This window comes from Crassostrea angulata, chromosome 4, assembly GCF_025612915.1.
Source record: "Crassostrea angulata isolate pt1a10 chromosome 4, ASM2561291v2, whole genome shotgun sequence".
In the NCBI taxonomy this organism is placed as follows: domain Eukaryota; kingdom Metazoa; phylum Mollusca; class Bivalvia; order Ostreida; family Ostreidae; genus Magallana; species Magallana angulata.
Genome location: NC_069114.1, coordinates 42,201,703 through 42,223,859, shown reverse-complemented (window position 1 = coordinate 42,223,859; position 22,157 = coordinate 42,201,703). Strand labels below are relative to the sequence as shown.

At 34.6% G+C, this 22,157-nt stretch overlaps 1 pseudogene; it reads left to right on the top strand.

Annotated features, from left to right (window-relative positions):
• Window positions 1–4,203: 4,203 nt before the first annotated feature.
• Window positions 4,204–22,157, top strand: part of LOC128182434 (uncharacterized) — a 28,313-nt pseudogene continuing 10,359 nt past the window's right edge.

The following is a 22,157-nucleotide window of genomic DNA, read 5'->3' as shown; positions in this document are numbered from 1 at the left end:
TTAATGAAACTATATAAAAAAAAAGAACAACTACATTATAACCAGTTTTAGTTCACATTCTTAAAGAATGCGTCCGGTCGCTCTAAAGTATTTGTGACTTTAGTAGTTTTAGTAGTAGCGCTAGATTTTGTTTTCTTTGTTTTTACCCATGTAATTTATTTTATTTATTATTTTGTCCTGAAGAAGGGACTGGTTTTATATAAACATCATTTCTTATGAGACTTCTTACAATAAGTTTCGTTACAAGGAGAAAAAATTCATAAAATGAGCATAACAGAAAAATATATACAAAGTGAAACGTTGGATTAGGAAACCATTGAATTAATTATTATGTTTATACACTTTATGCTGATAAAAGAAAACAAACGGTAAATTATTTAATGAAACACAAATATTCTACTGGTTCAATTCATAGGGGAACTTTCCCCGTACAATGTGATGCATGTACATGTGTACAATGTTGCGTGTATCAACTATACCATCTTTGTATAAATTAACTAATTAATTAATTACTTGTAATTGTATGTATTATTGCTCACCATGAACGTAATAGTATATACTTATAATTGGTTTATTGTATTAGATTGTACTCTAGTTTTATCTTTTTCAGCGATGTTTACGACCTCGACCTCGACCCCTTTCTTAACACTTAGAAGTATGGATAACTACTATACGCATGTCATTCATTTGCTGCTTTATCCTTGTTAATAGTTGGTTCTACATTACACTTTTGGCATATATGGCATATATTTTGACTGGTCCCGGAGATATTGTAAATCGTATTGTGGATATTGCCAAGGTAGTTAGACTTTGTTCAGACACCGTTTTATCATTCTTTAAATTTCAATTAAACAATAGACCATCAGAATGATTAAGACATTTTTTGTACGGTAAATTACATACATAAGATGCACAACATATAATGATTTTACGTTTATCGAAAAAGATGTGGATTTGTTATGGTTTTCATTTCGTTGTTCACCTGTTATTTAAAATCCTTAGTGTAGAGAATGTCACTAAAGCCACTTTCACCGATCATCTGGTCTTTCGTGCAATTCTATTGCATTATCTTAAAAATCTTTCTTTCATTGAACAACAGTCGCATATATATCGCAAAATTCAATGCGTGTACACCGCACAATGGGCGCTCTGAATTTGTGAATTTCGTACGAGTACTTTTTCATGTGCAATTATATTCGCAATAGTTTCCGAACCATATCTGATTTTTCAGTCGCACGAACATTCTGTCGCTTCTGATCGTGCGCCAATTGTGAAAGGGGATTTAGAACAGATCCACTACAAAATAATTTTTTTAAAAATGTTATGCTTTTACAGTAATTAAATGAAGTAGTCAACGCTGCAAAGATTTTTCGAATGAATAAGGCGTTGTAAACTACAATTGCTTTGCTTCCACAGTCAATGACGCGTTATCACGCATCTTGATAAATGTCGAATCAGAACAATATGCATCATTTCATGTCATTTTCAATGACATATATTGTTTACTTGTTACATGTATGTTTGGTTTTCTACATTTGATTTTCCCAAAACATTATCATAATGGTACGGGCAGTTGTGTCAGTGGTATTATGAACGCAAGTAATATGGCACAGAGAGCCAGTGTGAATTGGGTATGCTAATGCCAATCAATTACAGTGATTGTTTCTGTAGCTCCGACACGGATCATTCCCTGCACCGATAAACTAACAACCTGTGACGAGTACCTACTCGATCTGTGTATAAATGAGTTCTATCGTCTTTGGAGAGAGGACAACTGTAGAAAGTTCTGTGGAATATGTTCAGGTATCAAAGAAGACTGTAATGACAATAAAACGTTTACAATCATAGGACGATTTTACAGTTCCTTGGAACGAAAACATAGGTGTGATTTGTAATAATAGTAGGGAGTAATATGTGAAAATTTAGCCATTAAACTTTAATGTTAAGAAAATCAAAATTCGCAATGGACATGAAGAATAGGCACCACATAAGGTAAGACAATACAATATGTTATCTAAATCATAAGAGAAATGTTCTCCAGGGAAATCAATAAAAAAATATTGCACAAGAATCAGAACTAAACCCCGTGTACACAATCACCTTTACAGGTATTAATACTTTGATTTATTAATGTGCACATACCTGCATCCCTTTCATAAATTGTTTTCTGTTGACTACTGGTATACACATGTACATGTATATTTAAGGGGTAACTTTTGATTCTATCGATGTAAATACTGTAAGCTCCCCACGAATAGCCATCTAAATATGGGGGCTACAAAATATATGTAGTTTTATTTCAGGATCAACGCTGCTTCCAAATACTTGTAATACTTTGATTAAAGGACAAGGCTTGGTAAAATGACAATGGTTTATTAAATAAATGGTAACAGCACAGTACAGTCATGGAAAAACATATTCTCAAGTCAAGGCATTATTGGATTGTATTAATTTTGGTCTAGGCGTCAACCGTACTTTCAAGGGCAAAAAAGGGGCGTGACAGGATACTATAAATTTACTACGGATTAATAAATTAACCAATAAAAAAACTGTACGGTGACGCATGACCAATCAAAACGATGAACGGTACCGTACACAGTGAGCTATGCCGAACAGTGTCGTACAAAACTACCGTACATCGCGAAAAGTAAACCTTAAAAAGAAATACGACATGAAAATAAACATCGGAATAACTTAAAATATTTGTGGTGAATGTTTTCGTAACCTGTAAGTAACAATAACTTGTAAATCCTTTGCTTTATTCAACATAGAACCGAGAGATCGTCTAGCAGACGATGTCCTATATATTAACCTCGCCATAATAAAAGGGAATACTTATTAAATAACGTACGATGTCTACTTCTTAGTAAACTAAGTATGATTTCTGAAAACATGATTTTTAAGGGAGTTTATGAGCTATAAAAACATCGTTAGTAACGAAATAATCTTAATGGGAGTTCAAAATACGAAACGGTGGCTATCCCAATACACCCGAGGAAAAGCTGGCAGCGGGATGTAAACAATCTACCCAGCTTCAGGAATCCAGTGCTCTTACAGGTGTAGTAGACAATGAATAAAGATGCATAGGTACAATCAACATGCATAGTTTCCTTGCATATATTATTGAATTCACTATGTTAAGAATAGATGTACGTGTAAACTGGAAAAAGAAAAGTACACATGTGCTAAAAATACGTTTTAGCAGATACGGTAAATATTCAAGAGAATTAAACCCTGGATAAACCGTATTAGGTATATAGTGATGTAAAATTCATATAATCCACCCACTTAACCCCTGATTAATAAGGCCAATAATTAATTAATGTAAAAATGATAAATTCATAATTTTTCCTATCTCAGGTCATTACAATACAAATGAATACCAAGTACTAGTACTATGTAACATGTATTATTTTTTCAAATGATTATATATTAATTGCATATTTTGGTAACACTTTCTATTTTAGGAAGCGATATCTTTATAGACTACTCGAGTTCCTCCGTGGATGGATGATTCGTCAAGAACCTGACTCAGTGTTGATTAAAAAATATTCTCATTTTACACAAGTCAAGATACTAATAAAGGTGTTATGTCGTGCATTTCTTATCAAAACAAGTAGAATATTTTTATGAAAATGTGGAATTGTTTTGACTTTTTATTCCGGGGAGTATTTGTCAAAAAGGCCACATGCGTAATCATTGCTGCGCAATTTTCGGTCATTTTCTAGTCGGCCATATTGATTTAAACAACGGTGAATATAATTTAAAATTTGTCAACTCATATCGGTTTTTATAATTGTGTGTATTTTCATAAGAATTGAACATTTTGCAAGAGTAAACGATTAAGACTTACTGCATCCTTTAATCGAAATGAAAACTTTAATATAAGTAAAGATCAAACAACCTTTTTGAAAATTTACTATTATTTCGAGTGACTAAAATTAATAATACATGAATTAAAAAACTGTTGAAATGTTTATGTAATTTGAACATGCATAATTAAATTTAAATGAATTCCTGAGCTGTGTTTTTGTTGACAATATTTATATAATATATGTTAAATTATAAAACTTAAGTGAATATGAAATTAATAAATGTCCTCCAAACAGGATGTTGCTTAATCCGGGAACATTTTTCATATCTAGCCTTCGCAAACTTATACATTTTACTGTATATAAAAGGATATATACTTGGGCATCTAATATTGCTTGTCCGTCCGTCCGTTCATCATGGAGTCTTTGAACTATGTTTTGCTTTATTTCGTGCTTTGCTTCCATTGTGGTAAGATATTTTTATTATCTTCTCTTGCTTTTTTTGTTCTCTGTTTCATATTGTTAGATAACGAAAGGATTTTTATAACATTAAACCATCTCTTGAGGTTAACCATGTGCAACTAAATGCAATATTTAGGTTTTATTTCTATATCCTTCAAGATAAGTGAGATAATTATTTACACATGAAAAAAGGTTTAAAAAAGGATTTAGTATAAAATGCCAATGTCCTAAGGTTAAAAGGAACAATTCTAAATATTTTCATCTTTCAGAAAAGAAAGATTTATAGGTATATATATTGAATCAAGCATTGCAAACAAATGCAGGAGAGAACCAACTTTTGTTTTCTAGTTGTAGATAACAGAGATACTCAGGTGTAATTTTGACATCATGTGCAAAGAAAATGTTGTAGTTTTTGTCAGTAAAAAGTTTTTAAATGCCATAAGAATCTACCTTTTTTCAAATATTTTATCAGAACACGCAGACTGATATCGCCTTTGATTTTTTACAATTTATTCTCAATTAGTTTTTAATATGATGATCAGTATATACATGCAATACCTGTAAATGGTCGAGTAAACCGAATTTCTTTTAAGAGAAACCAAATGTGAAGGCTTGAATATGGGGGCATGGGTGTTAGCCCTCCCCTAGAATAATATTCCTATCGTTAACTTATCATATAATTCTTATTTTTGTAAAATTACATTTCAAAAATGATTGTTTATCGATCTACCAAAAAATGCACTGATGTGTTGAGCCATCATAAACATTTGGTAAAAGAATTAAAAAAAAAGGATCTTATTTTCAAAACTGTATATTATGCTTATCAGTTCATACCTTCCGTAGACGCATTACGCTAATGTTCATATAATTAATTGAAAAATGCAGAATTGCTATATAGCTTAGATCTACTTTAACTGAAACAATGTCACTCGTTTGGTTCCTTTTGTATTTTTCCATATTTTACATACATTAATGAATTTACCTTGAATTTAAGGTAAAATTATTTTTGTAAGGTATTGTAAATATATTTTTCACTAGTAATGTTACTGAAATTCACCTTGACACATAAATACGCAGTATCAAAATATCTCCATAAATTATTGATATATATCCATATATCTTACACCTACCTTGTGATGACTTTATATAAGCTTTGTATTTTGTTAATCAACACGGCAGTTACGTATACAGCAAAGTTAAAAAAAAAAAGAAACTACAAATAAAACATTGCCTTCCAAAGCATTAAAACGCAAAAACAAACCCGGATACCACATGACAAAACTTGATTACGCCGTATCATTTCGACCCTCCAGTAATTCTAAAGTTTAAAGCAACAATAAATTCATCATCAGGTTGTCTGAATTGTGCATTTTAAGTGCGAGTAAAACCTTTGCAACATTAGACTAATCATGACCGAATAACATGAAAAAATGTAATACCGTGATTTATTAATCTAATTTAATATAATATAAGTACGTATGAAACAAACAAAGTAGGAAGCAAACAAAACCAATAAATTTATATATATATATATATATATATATATATATATATATATATATATATATATATATATATATATATATATATATATATATATATATATATAATCTACCATTCAAGCAAGTCATTTGGGCTATTGGGCTACAACACTTAGTTTTCGATTTTACACTAGAAAATATCTTGTTTTAAAAAGAAAAAAAGAAAGATTTGGCATAAAGATTGGTTTTTTATTCCATCGACTCGGAGATAAACAGACAGACAGACATATAGACAGCTAAATAGATAGATAGATAATTGATGAAAAGATAATAGATACCTGAATGCCTGAAGGTCAGACAGACAGACATATAGACAGCTAAATAGATAGATAGATAATTAATGAAAAGATAATAGATACCTGAATGCCTGAAGGTTTTAATAATAGTTCATTCAAATTTCAAAATCAATAAGAAGGACTTAAAATAAGAAAGTTGTAAATTGCAAGTAATATTCGTAGATCAATTAAGACTGTTAATAGATGGAAAGAATGAATGAATAAATGTTGGAAACGGAAAATGTCTTTAACAGCGTTTTTCTTTTACGTCTCATCTTTTGGAAATATTCTAAAAAGGCCAATCACAAAAACTTATACATTTATCACGATGTCATAAAATGAGCAGACAAAGAGAAAAAAATAACTTACATGTACTTATAAAAAGATTCTTCAGACGTTGTAAAATGTGGTAATTTTCTGTCTGCCTGGTGTTCTATTGCCAGTGTTCTAGTAACGACTTCAGAATAAATCATACAGTGCTTATATTTACACAAACAATGATTGAATCAATCATTAATTGAGTACAAGTTTTAAAAAATGATTGAATCAATATACAAAATATACTGTAAACATACTGTCAGATTTAAATCCGAGACAGCTTATGAAATAAACCAACAAATGTAATTAGTTATAGCATCTGTATGCATCAATATTCAAGAATTTTAGCAAAAGCAGTATGAGGAAAAATCAATAGAATATAAATAATTAAAGTAAACGTGTATTGGCATATAGGTAAAATTATAGCCGTATATTTACATTAGCAAATTTGCTTCCTTATATGAACCTTTTGTAACGGGAAACCTGTACGTTTCCACTTAGGATTCATTATAATTCACAGTGAGAGAAAACACATTCGTATAGTTTTAAAAGACGATTTATTAAGTTAATTAATAAGTTGTTTGTTATAATATAAATTAAACAGAGGGAGTTGGTGGATATTGAATACCTACATGAAGAGGTCAAAATAAAAGCAACCGTGCTTTTCAACTGTCCGTTCAGTACTGTCGTTGCAGAAGTAACGGTGGTCAGGCCGTCAACAGACGTTGTTAAGAACGGCCTGACGCACGCGCGACGTCGGCAACGAACCCGAACTTTACAACATGTAATAATATAAAAATACATGCTATATAATAATGAATATATTTACAACAATAAAACAACACAAGACATAATGATCATATTAGATATAACAATACATCATCCACCATTACACTCCCCCCTTCTTAAGACTTAATGTATGCGATACATACATTAGTCCAATATACAAAGTGTAATAAAAATAAATAAATAACAGATAAGCTCACATTGCCATGGATATACATATACATCTCAAGAAACAGTTCATAAATATAATACAACACCTGAGATCTTTGACAAACAAATACCGTTATATAGATCTATGCTATATAGAGCTATTCATATAACATACATAATCACATGCATATATACAATTGCATTTAATACAATACATGTAGTAGATACAAATTATGTATCGTTACAATAAAAAAAAGGAATTTTACAAGAGAAACAATATCATTACAGATTCAAGAAATATAAATAATTAGGCACAAGTCCGCATACAGTTAATAGGACACAGTCACAAATCACAGGGATTATTGAAGAAGGAAACATGAATGGAGAATACCTCACAGTTCAGGAAAAAGAAGATGAGCCGCTTTCAGATCTGCAAGTTCCTTGCGCAAACGCAGGTTTTCTGCTTCCAATTTCCGCCGCTTTTCCCTCTCCGCCAGCAGATCCGGAGTGTTGGACATCATAGTGCGAAGCTTCTCCTCCGCCACCTTCTTCTTCTGTTGCACCGAGAATGACAATCCCTCTAACCACTGAATGTACGCCAAGATGTCTTCCTGGCTCTCGGGGACCTCGGGGAAGGCAAACGGGGGAAGATCCTGACATCTGGTCTGCGTGGACACATCAAGTGGAAGAACGGAACAGACTGAACGATCCCTGGAAAGATATTCCTGAACTGTGAGGACTCGTCCTCTCTTCGCTGGTGGTTCCAATTCCAACGGATCCGGGCAAGGGATCTCCACAGGGGCATCAGGAGGAGATGAAGAAACCGTCAAAGATTCCGGTACCAACGGCATTGGAGGAACATCCTTGTCCGCAGTAGAGCTGCTCCTACCGTAGAAGGTAAACATGCCAGGGTTAATGAAGGATCCATTGGGCCTAGAATTTCTCTGGCTTTTGGAAAGAATGCTTTCCACTAGTCCTTTGGCAGTGTTGTGGACACGGAGAAGATGGACCTTCATGTCGTACCTCCTACGGCAAGACACTTTACAGTGGAATACAGGACAGGAGTAGGAAACAACTTCAGGGAGGTGTTTTTCCGTCCAATGTCGTTGGTACTTCGCCTTGGTGGGAAAGACGAGAGATGGGGGACAGCCGTCTATCGGACAGGACATGTCCGGGGAGAAGAAGAACTCTATGTTCTTTTGAAAATCCGTAGATGTGACTGGTGGTCGGAAGACAGGAGTGTCATCGAGGAAGTCCATCTCCTGATCATCAACTAAAAGATCTAGGGCAAAGTCGTTAAAATCCATTCTGTAATTAAAATAATAGCACAAATGATTCATAACTAGTATCTAAAATTGTCAAGTTTAAATATACCCCCTTTCAAAAAAAATTAAAAAAAAAAATTAAGTATCTTTTGTATATTTTAAGAAAATCTAATAGGGGGCTTGACAAGACGTCCAGATCTAGTATATTTGTTTTCAGTATGTTCAGATTCTTGTTCATTTTCACAAGAACAATCGCTTAGCGCTGACAGGTCATTATTAGGAACATTATGTTGTTCCTCTCTCTCCTCTGTACTAAATTGTTTTAAATGGTCTACATGCACAATTTTTGTCTTTAAGGTTTTACAATCCTTTATTTCATAAGTAATTTCTGAAATTTTCCTTATAATTTCATAAGGACCAGTCCAGCCTAACCCTAACTTTTGTTTGCCGGAAGGAGGGTACCAACGAAGAACGAGGGAACCAATATCATATGCCAAACTCTTGGCATTTTTATCGTAATAACGTTTTTGCTTTTCAAAACTACACTGGAGTTTTTCATGAACGTATTGAAAAGATGATTGCATAGCCTTTTCTACCCACTCAACATATAGTACTGGACAAGCGGGTTTATCTATATTGATTGGTGATTCGACCATTACATCAATTGGTAACGATGTTTCCCTTCCCAACATTATGCGGTTAGGAGTACACTTTGTACTTTCTTGGACGGATGTTCTGTAGGCTGACGTTAAATAGGGGAGATGATCATCCCAATCATCATGATTTTCGTTCACAAACATTGCTAGCATCTGCTGTAAGGTTCGATTGAACCTCTCAATCATTCCATCCGATTGAGGTCTATAAGGTGTCGTTCTAGATTTTTCAATTTCTAATAAGCGACATAAATGAGTAAATAACTTCGATTCAAATTCGCGACCTTGGTCTGTATGTATACGCAAAGGCGTACCATACCTACATATAAATTCGGTAACAAGTTTATCAGCGACAATCTGTGCAGTATGCACAGGCAATGCGTATGCCTCAGTCCATTTACTAAAATAATCACCAACGACCATAATATACTGGTTTCCGTTTTCCGTAACTGGTAAAGGACCCATGATGTCAATAGCAATAGCATCTAACGGCGCTGAGACGTCGACGTGTCTCATAGGAGATTTCCCGATTCCTGGACCTGGCTTCCGTTTCTGGCAAAACATGCAGTTTTGACACCACCTACGGACATCCGTAGACATACCAGGCCAGTAAAATCGCGACTGGATTTTCTTAAGGGTTTTCTCTCGACCTAGATGGCCAGCAAGCCTACTATTATGTAATTGAATCATGATCTCTTTTCTAATTGATTTTGGAACGATTAATTGCAAAGTAATAGACTTATCATCGTTTTCCCATTTTCGGTAAAGGACGTTATTTTTAATTTCGAGTACAGACCATTGCTTCATGAGAATATCTAATTCTTTGTCTGAAGTAACTATAGTAGGACGTTCACCGGAAATAAGCATGATGTCGCGTATTGTCTTAATTGCTTTGTCCTCTGATTGTGAAATCTTAATATCTACATCGCTACCCAACCAATTTGAACTGAACAGATTTAGATCGCTTTCGTTTTCCTGACTTTGTTTATTAGTAACTGCAGATACTGTTTCGCCGTAGGCACTGGTTTGCCTATCTGACTCCTCTGTGCTATTGTCATTGTCATTCTGCAGAATATTATCGTAGCATTGGCTACAATCAAGCCTTTTACAACGGCGCAAAGGGCGTCTAGATAACCCATCTGCATTCACGTGCAGAGAACCTTTCCTATGTTTTATTTCAAAATCGTATGTCTCCAGGAAAGAAAGCCATCGGGCTAACATACCCTCCGGTTCTTTAAAGTTTTTTAACCAAAGCAGAGACGAATGATCGGTGCGAAGGAGGAAATGTCTCCCATATAAGTAATGTTTGAAGTTCTTAATGAACAGGACAACAGCTAGAAGTTCGCGATATGTAGTGCAATATTTGCGTTGAGATTTTGACAACGTTTTGCTTCCATAAGCTATCACTGTCTCTCGACCGTTTTGTACCTGTGACAACACTGCGCCTACACCATATGCGCTAGCATCAGTGTCCAGAATGAAGGTTTCTTTTATGTCTGGGTAGGATAATACTGGAGACTCTGTCAATAGTCTTTTAAGAGTATTGAAAGCATTTTCGCTTTCCTCTGACCATTCAAAATGTCTGTTCTTTTGTGTTAATCTTGTCAAAGGGTAAGCTATTTGCGAGAAATTGTATATGAATTTACGATAATACGAAGCGAGTCCCAGAAAGCTTCTAACATCCGAAATATTTTCGGGAACTGGCCATTCCTTGATCGCGGCGATTTTCTGTGGATCGCATTGAATGCCGTTTGCGGAGACAACATGCCCGAGAAATGACACTTCGTCTTTGAAAAGAATACATTTCTTAGGTTTAAGTTTTAATTTTGCCTTTTTAAATCGCTCAAAAACTGATCTTAAATTCGTTAGAGTTTCTTGAAATGTTTTTCCGAAAACGATAACATCGTCTAAATAGACGAGGCATTTCTCCCATTGGAGTCCACAAAGTACAATCTCCATTAGGCGTTCGAACGTAGCAGGACTATTGGATAGTCCGAATGGCATTACCGTAAATTCAAATAACCCTTTATGACTAGCAAAAGCTGTCTTTGGTCTATCCTCAGGTTGCATTACCACTTGCCAGTAGCCACTAGCTAAATCGAGCGTACAAAAGTATTTTGCGCCGGCCAATGAATCAAATGATTCATCTACTCGCGGTAGCGGATAAGCGTCTTTGACGGTGACGGAATTTAAGCGCCGATAATCGACACAAAAACGTGTCGAGCCATCCTTTTTCTTTACAAGAACGATAGGCGAGGCCCAAGGAGAGTTACTAGGTTTTATAACTTCTTTTTGTAACATACTTTCTATCTCGCGCTCAGCAATATCTCGCTGAAATATTGGTAATCGTCTTGGGGGTAACTTAATTGGTTTTGCGTCACCCGTGTCAATCTTATGAGCTGTCAGGTATGTACGACCTAATTCACCGTCGGGTCCGACAAAAATGTCAGAATATTGCAAAAGAAAATTTTCTAGCTCATTTTTCTCGACAATAGAGAGTTTGTTTGACACGTTTGTTAGTAAAGATTTTAAATGATTTGGTAAATTTGAATTTATAGACATTTCATCTTGATTTTGTTTTCCGGAAGTTTCGTATTCATCATTTTCTAGAATGTAATCTACAGCTTGTAGATTAGCTACACTTTTATTTTTAATCAAATTTACTTCATTGTCGGTAGGATTGAGTACAGAGAAAACCACGGACGACTTTGTGACATTGACAAGGGATTTAGGAATGAGGACATCACGTCCTCCGTTTTGGTCGTTATTCGCTTCCAAAATGCACGTCATATCATCTGAAATACTACCTTTGACATTTCCAGTGATAAACATTTCGGACCTAGGAGGTATTCGAATATTTTCAGAAATCTGAACTCTTGCGCACTTTTGATCTAAACTATTTTCTCTATATAACTGAATTTTAAACTTTGAGGACATCAATATTCCTTTACAAGTATCCACTACAATCTCGTTGTCGGACAGAAAATCTAACCCCAATATACCAGAAAGCCCCCCCAAGTCTGCAATTACAATTGGGTGGTCAAAGTATTTTTCATTTATCCGAAGTGGGAAAATAGATTTCCCATATACACACAGGGGTTCACCGTCAGCTGTTGTCAACGTGTCTGCGACCTCGGTTAAGATCGGCCTGAAACTCAAAGTCTCATATATCTCCTTCGATAAAAGAGACACCGATGAGCCGGTATCAACGAGCATATTCGTGCTCACACCACCAATCTCAACACTAGCAAACCAACAACTCTTAGAAACTGCCGACAACCTAACAAAAGATGGCCTTGTCAAAAGTTTGTCAGTTATATTTCTACGGGCTGGGCTTTTGGCCCCGAGCTCAGCCCTATTTAGTTTAAATCATCAGATTTGGGAACGGATTCAGAGAATTTAACTTTGTGAGGACTCGATGCGGGTACGGGTGTCTGTGACTGAGGGCAAAATTTACTAATGTGCCCTGTTTGGTTGCAGTTGTAGCACTTAACCGCTTTCTTCCGAGCTTCACCTGGTACGTGGCGAGGAGAGACTCGGGCATTTTGAGTTTCTTTTTCAGATAATTTTTGAATCGATTTTTGCAAGAGAGCGAGCGATTTTTCTAATTCTGAAATTCGTTTATTTTCTGTATTATTGTCCGATTCGGTCGAAGTTATCAAAGCTCGGACAGAGTGAAATTCAGTATCTTTTGGTTTGCGAGGAGTATTGTTTTGAACTCCTTCAAAAGCCTCAAATTCTAGGGCAAGGGATATAGCCCTGTCTAACGATGTTGGGTGTGCAAACTGCACATGTCGTTTTATTTCTTGACTTCCTAGCCCGTTAATGTACTGCTCAACAATAATACCCTCACGAAGTGAAACTGGTATGGTCGGAAATGCGCGACTAGCGAGTCGTTTCAATGTGTAGCCATAATCAGCTACTGTCTCTCCTGGGAGTCGTTTCCGGTTCCGGAACTCGCAGCGGTATGCGGTCTCGCGTTCCGTCGGATTGAATCTTTGAGTTAACACCGATTTTAGAGATTCATAATTTGTCAGCTGATCACGGGTCAGATCACCTAGCATTCGCTGAGCAGAACCGCGTAAACTCATTGCGAGTTGTGCCGCTTTTTCGCTTTCTGACCATTTGTTCCAGATTGACACTTGTTCAAAGTGACAAACATAATCTGCCCATTCCACATTTTCTCCATTAAAAAGATCAGGCTCTTTTTCTCTTCTTTGTCTCTTATCTAGGACGAAGTTATTCGCGTTCATATGACCTGAACTTGCGAGATTTCGCGCACCTGATGCAAACATCTGTTTGCTAGAATTGTCATTCATCAGACAGTCTGAAGTCTGAAATTCTTTTAAATTGTGGGTCATTTGTTTATTTTGATCTGCGGAATATTGAACAGGGGTTCGTTGATCATTTCGATCAAAGTAATTATGAATTGGGGTTTGAACATCTGACGGATAATCCGGGTTTGTGTGATGTTTATTTTCAGCAGAATAATCATTTGCTATTCTCAACCCTGAATTGTTTTGAGCGGGACAATTAATTGAACCTTGATCCCCATCTGACCATCTTGGATAGAGAGAAGTAACATTTTCATTACCACCTTGGGAGAAAAAGTAATTTTCTCCTTCATTCCCCTGACCCTGTTTGACAAACTGCATTTTGTCAGATATTTGTGAATTTTTATTTGTTTCAAAATTTGTCATTAAATTTTCATTTTGATAATTCGCCATAGGCGTACTGTGCGCAAAATAATTTTCTCTGTTTTGACTCGCACAATACCGGTTTTTCTTACTTCCCCTTTCTGTACCCCAGTACCCGGTTTGAGTCACGTGATTGTTCTGCGTGTAAACAGGCTGCTTCACACGAGAAGCTGGAATACTCTGTGGTAGTTTTTGATTAGGAGTTTTATCAATCAAATATGACCCAAACTTGTCTCGAACATGTCGTTCAAACCCTACAGTTTGACCATTCTCTAATCCCGTGTGAAAAATCCTGTGGTTTTCTCGTCGGCGATGTCTAAGACAAGGAGCATCAGCCTCATTGTTTTCCACATAATACGCAGGTATGTCATTGTCAACAAACGAAGTTTGACTGAAATTGGGACTTTTTGATTCGAGACCCACCTCATATACATTTTCCGCGAAATGAAACGGATCACGAGTTTCGTTGGAAATATTTATGTTTCCGTTAGATCCGCTCCTTTCTTCGCCAATTTTTGTTTCCGGTTCATTAAAGCTGAACCACTGTTTAACTTTGTTGGACAGATTACTAAAAAGTGTTGACGCCATTAAAACCAAATATCTTTTACAAAGTTTGAATTTGCTGAATTTTATTTTAAAGAGACCGAAAAAATATGTTTCTCTCAACTGTAAATCACCGGACGAGCCCCCAAAAATGTAACGGGAAACCTGTACGTTTCCACTTAGGATTCATTATAATTCACAGTGAGAGAAAACACATTCGTATAGTTTTAAAAGACGATTTATTAAGTTAATTAATAAGTTGTTTGTTATAATATAAATTAAACAGAGGGAGTTGGTGGATATTGAATACCTACATGAAGAGGTCAAAATAAAAGCAACCGTGCTTTTCAACTGTCCGTTCAGTACTGTCGTTGCAGAAGTAACGGTGGTCAGGCCGTCAACAGACGTTGTTAAGAACGGCCTGACGCACGCGCGACGTCGGCAACGAACCCGAACTTTACAACATGTAATAATATAAAAATACATGCTATATAATAATGAATATATTTACAACAATAAAACAACACAAGACATAATGATCATATTAGATATAACAATACATCATCCACCATTACACTTTAAAAAAACGAAAACGTTCAATTTGTCATGACGTCACTATGATAACCGCACGCGCTTATCGCTTACCGGTTGCAATATCGTAAACGTTTAAACACCGTTATATAAATCATTCTGAACGATTTGCCATTCTCAAACGTAAATATAAGTAACAAACAGCAATGTTTAAAAGTTCACCGGGATATGAACTTGGTTGGAACGTAATTAATTCTGCTGAGAAGCCCTTCGGGCATCACAGGATTTGATCACTTGACCAACCAAGTTCATATCTCAGAGATCTTTTTAAATCGCCGTTTATTTCTTAAATACATCACAACCAAATTAAATTGCTTGTGTTTTGGCTGATTTCCAAATGCAGATCACGTTAGTTATTGATACTTGATGTACATGTATTTAAATGATAAAATATGTGTCAAAAGATTAAAAGCAGTACCGTTTTAATTACCTTCACTAAATTACGATGTGTTACAATATTCCAATCATACTGTTGCACCTGGGAACTGGTTATTTATTTCGTGTAATCCTCTCAAGAATATTTCATTCCTGAATAGACCTCTATTAATACGTTCTCTCTTGTTTTCAGCAACCTTTGAGAAATGTTGTTTTTAAACTTTTAAATGTTTTTAAAAAGAAAAAATTCTTCACATCCATAGAAAACCGTATTAAGAAAATTGTAAACCTCTAGTTTTGCACATTTTCCTCAATTCATTTAAAACAGTTAACCACTGATGTACATTTGTTGACCTTTTACAAAAGTGTCCGTTCTTCCAATAGTGTCTTAAATGTCTTTTAATGATCATCATTTTAATTTAAGATTCGATCAGAATAGATTATTTGCAAGTATAAACAAATGTAAATACAAACAAAGACAAAAGACTCAATTACTTATTTTGTCTTTGGTCATGATGATTCTAATGTTGCTACAAAGACATTAAACTAAACGCTTTTGGTTTTCAAAAAAAATAACACTAGTTAACTAAAAGCTGACACGCATAATCAGTATAAAAAACACTAGCAAATTATGAAGTTTTAACAGTGGTGGCTTTTACTCCAGGGCTTGGCATGCATACATGTCGCCGCCACATAAAAATGGATTTGTTACTCGCAAACAATTCCAAATTTTTGGCAAAGGTAAGAATTCTACAGTATTTCATTTGAGATATTATGGTTGCATTATTTGTTTATTTCAATGAAATAGGAATTCTAAAATAGTGTGTATTAATATAAATATCTGTTGTCGTAATGTGTTCTTATACTGTGTGTTTGTTGATCAAAGAGGACTATTTGGGTTTTTTAAAGATAATTCAAAGTTATTCAACTGATCAAACTTCCATTCCCTCCTTCTAATTCGGTAAATGTGAAATAAACTGTAAATATAAATTAGCTAAATGTCAAGAACCTTTAAGACATTTTTTTATTTTATCATTAAAGAGATTGAATAATTTCTCCTTTTTATATCTCCCTTTATCATATTTATCTTAAATTGAATAATAAATCATAAACTTATAAATGTCAGTGTAGGTGATCATTATTTAAACTTAATTCTTTCAGATGCGTTGTCTCAATGTGAAAAAGAGGTAACTATAGAATTAGGATTAGAAGCTAAAAGTCTGTACTATTACAAAGAGCCAACATACGAGAGGTAAGTTAGATTTATAGGTCACCTGAGTCACTCTGGTGACCTATTGCTTTCTGTCTTCGTCCGTCGTCGTGCGACGTGCGTGGTGCGTTAAACGTTTTACATTTTTAACTTCTTGAAAACTAAAACGACAATAGATATCATTTTTGAGTTTGAAGCATCTGTAGTATTAGAGGAATCTATTCTGAATTTGATGACCTTGCCATTGCCGGGGCGGGGCGGGACCAAAAATCCACTGAAGAAATGCATTTTTTTTTTCAAAATCTTCCTCTCTTCTCACACAAATGTAGGGGAAAAAACTACTGCATGGTTATGATGTTCACGAAGCCATCTACCTAAATGGTGAAATCCGTGTGCCTTGGATCAAATGTTCAGGCCCAGGGGCAGTGTTAATATTTCCATATAGTAAAAATGTACAATATGTTAGAAAATCTTCTTTTTTACTGCCATATAAATTTGAGAAAAAATAAGGCATAACTATAATACCCCAAAAGCCCTCTTCCAAATTGTGAAATTCATTTCCTCTGGATCAAGGGTTCAGGCCCATTGGCGGGACCAATATAGTGAACATGTATTTAATCTTAGGAAATCATCTCATCTACTCCCACAGTAGTAGAAGATAAATTGAATGCATGATTATGATGTTCATCAAGATATCTGCCTAAATTGTTAAATTTTTTGCCCCTGGGTCAGGAATGCAGGTCCTCGGGCGGAGTCAATATGAATTTATAGTAAAACTGTTTTGAACATTAGAAAATCTTTTCTCTACTCTCAGAGTGGTGGAATACAAATAATAAAACATGATTATGATGTCGATGCAGCTCTCAAAAATTGTGAAATTCATGGCCCTTGGTTTATGGGATCAGGTCCTTGGACTATGTCCATATCGTGAAAATGTATTATACATTAAAAAATCTGCTTTTCTACTCCCAGTGGGCGATAAATACATGATTGCATGTATGATTTCCATTCAGCTCTTTGCCAAAATTGTGAATTCATGGCCCCTGGGTCAGGGGTTCAGGCCCTTTGGTGAGGCCAATATGATCATACAGATAACGTGAGTGTATTTAAACTTAGAAAATATTCTTCTCTACATTCACAGCTACGGGAGAAAAGTAAAATACATGGTTATGATGTTCATGAAGCTTTCTACCTACATTGTGAAATTTATGACCTCTGGGTCTGGGGTTCATACCCTTGGGTAAGGCCAATATGGCAACATGATAAAAAAGTATAGAAAATTATTTTTTTTGTACTTTCACAATATGTAAAGATAAACTGAATGCAATGTTATTACAAATGTATGTCCATAATGTCCTCCTCTCAATTTAAGAATCCACTGTCCATTTTATTTTTGGAGGGGGCGCGACAAATATGGCAATATATAGTAAACGTGCATTTTTTCTGCCACTTTCGTCACTTCATCTCGAAGTAAATTCTCACTTGCGGCCATATTAAATTAAGTATGTGTTTTATTTTAGGAAATCTACTTTAATTTTATGTCCATTGTATGGATGAAGCTATAATCAGCATACATTTATAATAGATTGACCATTTAATGCCTGCAAGTATCTTTTTACCAAAAGGTTACATTGTTTGGCCCCTAGAACTAGGGTTTGTACTTTCCTTCTTATCTTGGCCTCTCCCCTTCCCGTTTTTTTTTATATAAATTGATGTCGCAAACATCAACTAATGAAAGCAGAAGTGAAAGATAGAGTAGTCTTGGATTAAGGTTCAGACGCTCCGAAAAGCTTAAAGCTTAAAACACAAACCTAAGACTCCCTGGCAAGTCCATCTAAGGGATATTATAGACCAATCCACACTTACAAAAAGTTATGTCCCTTGGCCGCCATCTTTAATTTGGGGAAAAACCCATATATTTCTCACAGTAGCCTTTGTAGTTTAGAGGTTTGTAACTTCGTCATTTGACATTAGGAATCCGTTTCCGCTTTGAATCTTATTGCCCCAAGTTGGGGCAACTCACACATCAAAGGAATAAATGAAATTCCAAGAGATTTCGTTACATGAAGCCCAAATATTTGGTAGCATAATGAAGGGAAAAGTTGTTTTTTCCCTTCTGACCTTTGGGTTGACCCCGCAAAGGGGAACAACTTTTGCAAAGTGTGGATTGGACTATACTATTATACCTAAGTGACCGCCAAAGCATAAGGGTCTCTTGTTTTCTGATTATGTACTCTTTTCCCTTTCGATTGTTAACGCAGCTAGTTTCACTAATTTACCCAACAAAAGTATACATGATAGTACTTTTGAAATTCCTCATTTTTATATGATAATGTTTTCAAGATGTTCGTGCCTTCCTGACGTAGGACACTAAAATCGTGTTGTTGCGGCTATTTCTTCAGTTTTTATAATGCTGTATAAGTTTGTCCACCAATTACAAGTACTATTTTAACTGAGGTAATAAGAACTTTCTTTGAAGCTTACTAAATTTTATAAAACTAACGTTACATGAATGTATAACATTATCTTTCATTTAAGATCCCTCCTCTGCGAGTGGCGCTTTTTGGCAAAGAATCCAAGAAAACAGATAGTGTACAGACTCACTAACATAAGTGTAGATTGTGGTGATACATTTCAAGCTTACACTAACGGTGAGTGCAATTTCCAACTTTTGGAGTAAAATATGAAAGGTTTAAGGAGAGTATTCGGTGGTATATACTCTATGTTAGTTCGACTCATTTACTTTAATTTACGGTGAGTGCATATCCTTACTATACATAGAACAACTGGAGTAAATAAAAAACTGAAGGTTTTAAGACAATATTTGGTCGTTAATTTATACTTTTATGTTATTTTGATATATTTACTTTAACTCTAAAATGTCATATATGGGTATGTACCTTTTCGAGAAACTAATAACATATTGGCAACAAGATATTCAATAAAGTTACCATTTGTTGTCCTTCAGTGTTTGCTATGAATTTTGGCATTTTAATGACGCCACCCTTTTTCACAAATGTTTAACTTTTAAATGTTTGAATATAATTCAATATAGATATTAAAATATTATTAATGTGCATATTATTAATGTCCAGGGACACTTGCCATAAATAGAACGCTTGTAGTTACAGCTTAAAGTACAGTATTACTGCATAGTTGTTGTCTTTCAATGGATTGTAAGTAATTATCATTGAATTTAAAAATTTCTAATTCTAGAGACTCAGTTTACTGCTCCACCCATTTGCGGAATTGGTAAGGAAAGCGAAACAGCAGTAACCCCAGCAGGAGAGCTAAAACTCTGCTTGAATTCAGACAAAACAGTACATGTACATGAAAAAGGATTCACTTTGCATATGATTACGGCTAGCGGAAACGGTAGCGAACGTCTTTCCTTTTTTGTCAAAAGCTAGTACCTTATTTGAATTGCAAGTATCTGTTATCTTCGTTATATTAACATGAATATATGCTTCTTTTTGACAGAAGCAAGTAATTTACTATCTGTAAATGAATTTCTTATCATGAGCTATAATAAGCATGAATTACTGCAAAGAAGAGCAGAATACTTCTTAATTATGCCTGATGTTTGACGTAATTATGCTTTTGCCCAAAAACTTGTTAGTTTCTATCAAAACCTTTTAGAACCGATTTTGTAAACAAGGTGGATCTCTCCTTTTCATCATGAATCATAAACTTTGATTTGTCATTGAAGGACATTTTTCTGTAACTTTTAATCAAACTATGTCTAGTAAATAGATAAATTCTTTTCTTTGTGTAATGTGTAAAACAAGTAAACTTAAAAATGTAAGTGTTCTATCAACCGTATGCTGAAGCATTGTCACAAAGTAGTAGTTTAAAAAGAAGAAACATTCCTTGTCATTTTGTCATGGGATCTAAGCAGTTGAAACCATAGGGTTTTTTAAAAAAAACTGTAGTCATATATGCTGTCTCTCGCGTATTTGTTAAAAGTAGTAAAAAGCTTTAAATATAGACCTTTTTCTTAAATTTAATCCCTGTCAACATTATTTTTAAAAAAAAGTATTTACGAAATATATCATAAACAACACTCTCTTTTAGATATATGTCCTCAACAACCAATTCATGTTACCTCTGTAAAGCAACAGATTGCCTCTCCTAGATTTCCTAATCCATATGCAGCGTATGTATCTCTATCTGTCTCTTTAACTGACTGTCTATAACCCTTTATCTGTTTCTCTCTCTCTCTGATGTTATCTTCTCTCTGCCGCTGCACTCTCCCCTCTCTCTCTCTCTCTTCTCTCTCTCTTTCGTGTTTCTCTCTCTCTCTCTCTTTCGTGTTCTCTCTCTCTCTCTCTCTCTCTCTCTCTCTCTCTCTCTCTCTCTCTCTCTCTCTCTCTCAGAGAGTCATTTTTGTTTATTTCAAAATGGAGTATTTATGTATTTGATGATAATAAACACAAAGAACCTGTCCATTATTATTTGCAGTAATCTTCAATGCCGTTACATCTTGACCGCACCCAGTGGAGTGGTACTGACATTTGAATACATAGACGTTGAAAAACACAAACGCTGTCCACTAAGTTCTTGCTGTGACCAAATCATTATTTACGAGGGTTGGTATAACTTCGTGACACACAAATCTAAATGACTAGACAGAACAAGAAAAAATAAATATTTTTAGTTAGCCATAATCTAATATTACTGATAATGTACTAAGTTCTTACCAAAGAAATCTTGGTTGTATATAAACCTTAGAATAGTGTCTGATCTGTTTTAATTAAAATTAGGAAAAATCATTTGCCTGTTGTTGCCGGTATTATATAGCTTTTAAATCATTTCAATGATTTACATGTCCACTTAGTATTGAAGAACACATGTGATAAAAAAAAAGTATATGTACATCACATATATGTTTCAATATCTCGTTACAAATTTAACTATTTAAAGATGTTACACGTAGAGTATTTTGTGTCAAAAACCTATATAGGACAGATTTACACATCAAATGATGTTTTAAACTGTAACGATATGTGATTATATCATATTCCTTGTGTTTTCAACAACCAAGCCAAGTCTCTTGGAATGAATATAAAAGTCATATGTTGAATAAAAATCAAACAACATCACCAAGTATGATCAATTCTGTTACATATTGATAAATATTATAATAATGTAATACAGAGTAACAATATTACATCACTCAATTGTTTTAATTATTTGCTTACTGTCATCTGAATTTAAATAGGACTACGAAGTGAGAACAAGAAAATAGCTTCCATATGTGGTTCTGATATGTTCTATCCCAATTTGACATATGAAAGCACAGGAACAACCTTGACTTTAGAACTACGAACGGACAGCCAGGGCTCCAAAAGAGGATTTGTTGCAACAGTGCAAGGTATTATATTAAAAAATATATCATTAGTAATAGACATGCATCGTATTATGTTGCATACACTGTTTGTATTGCTTAATCATAATTGTAATTGATTACATGTACGTA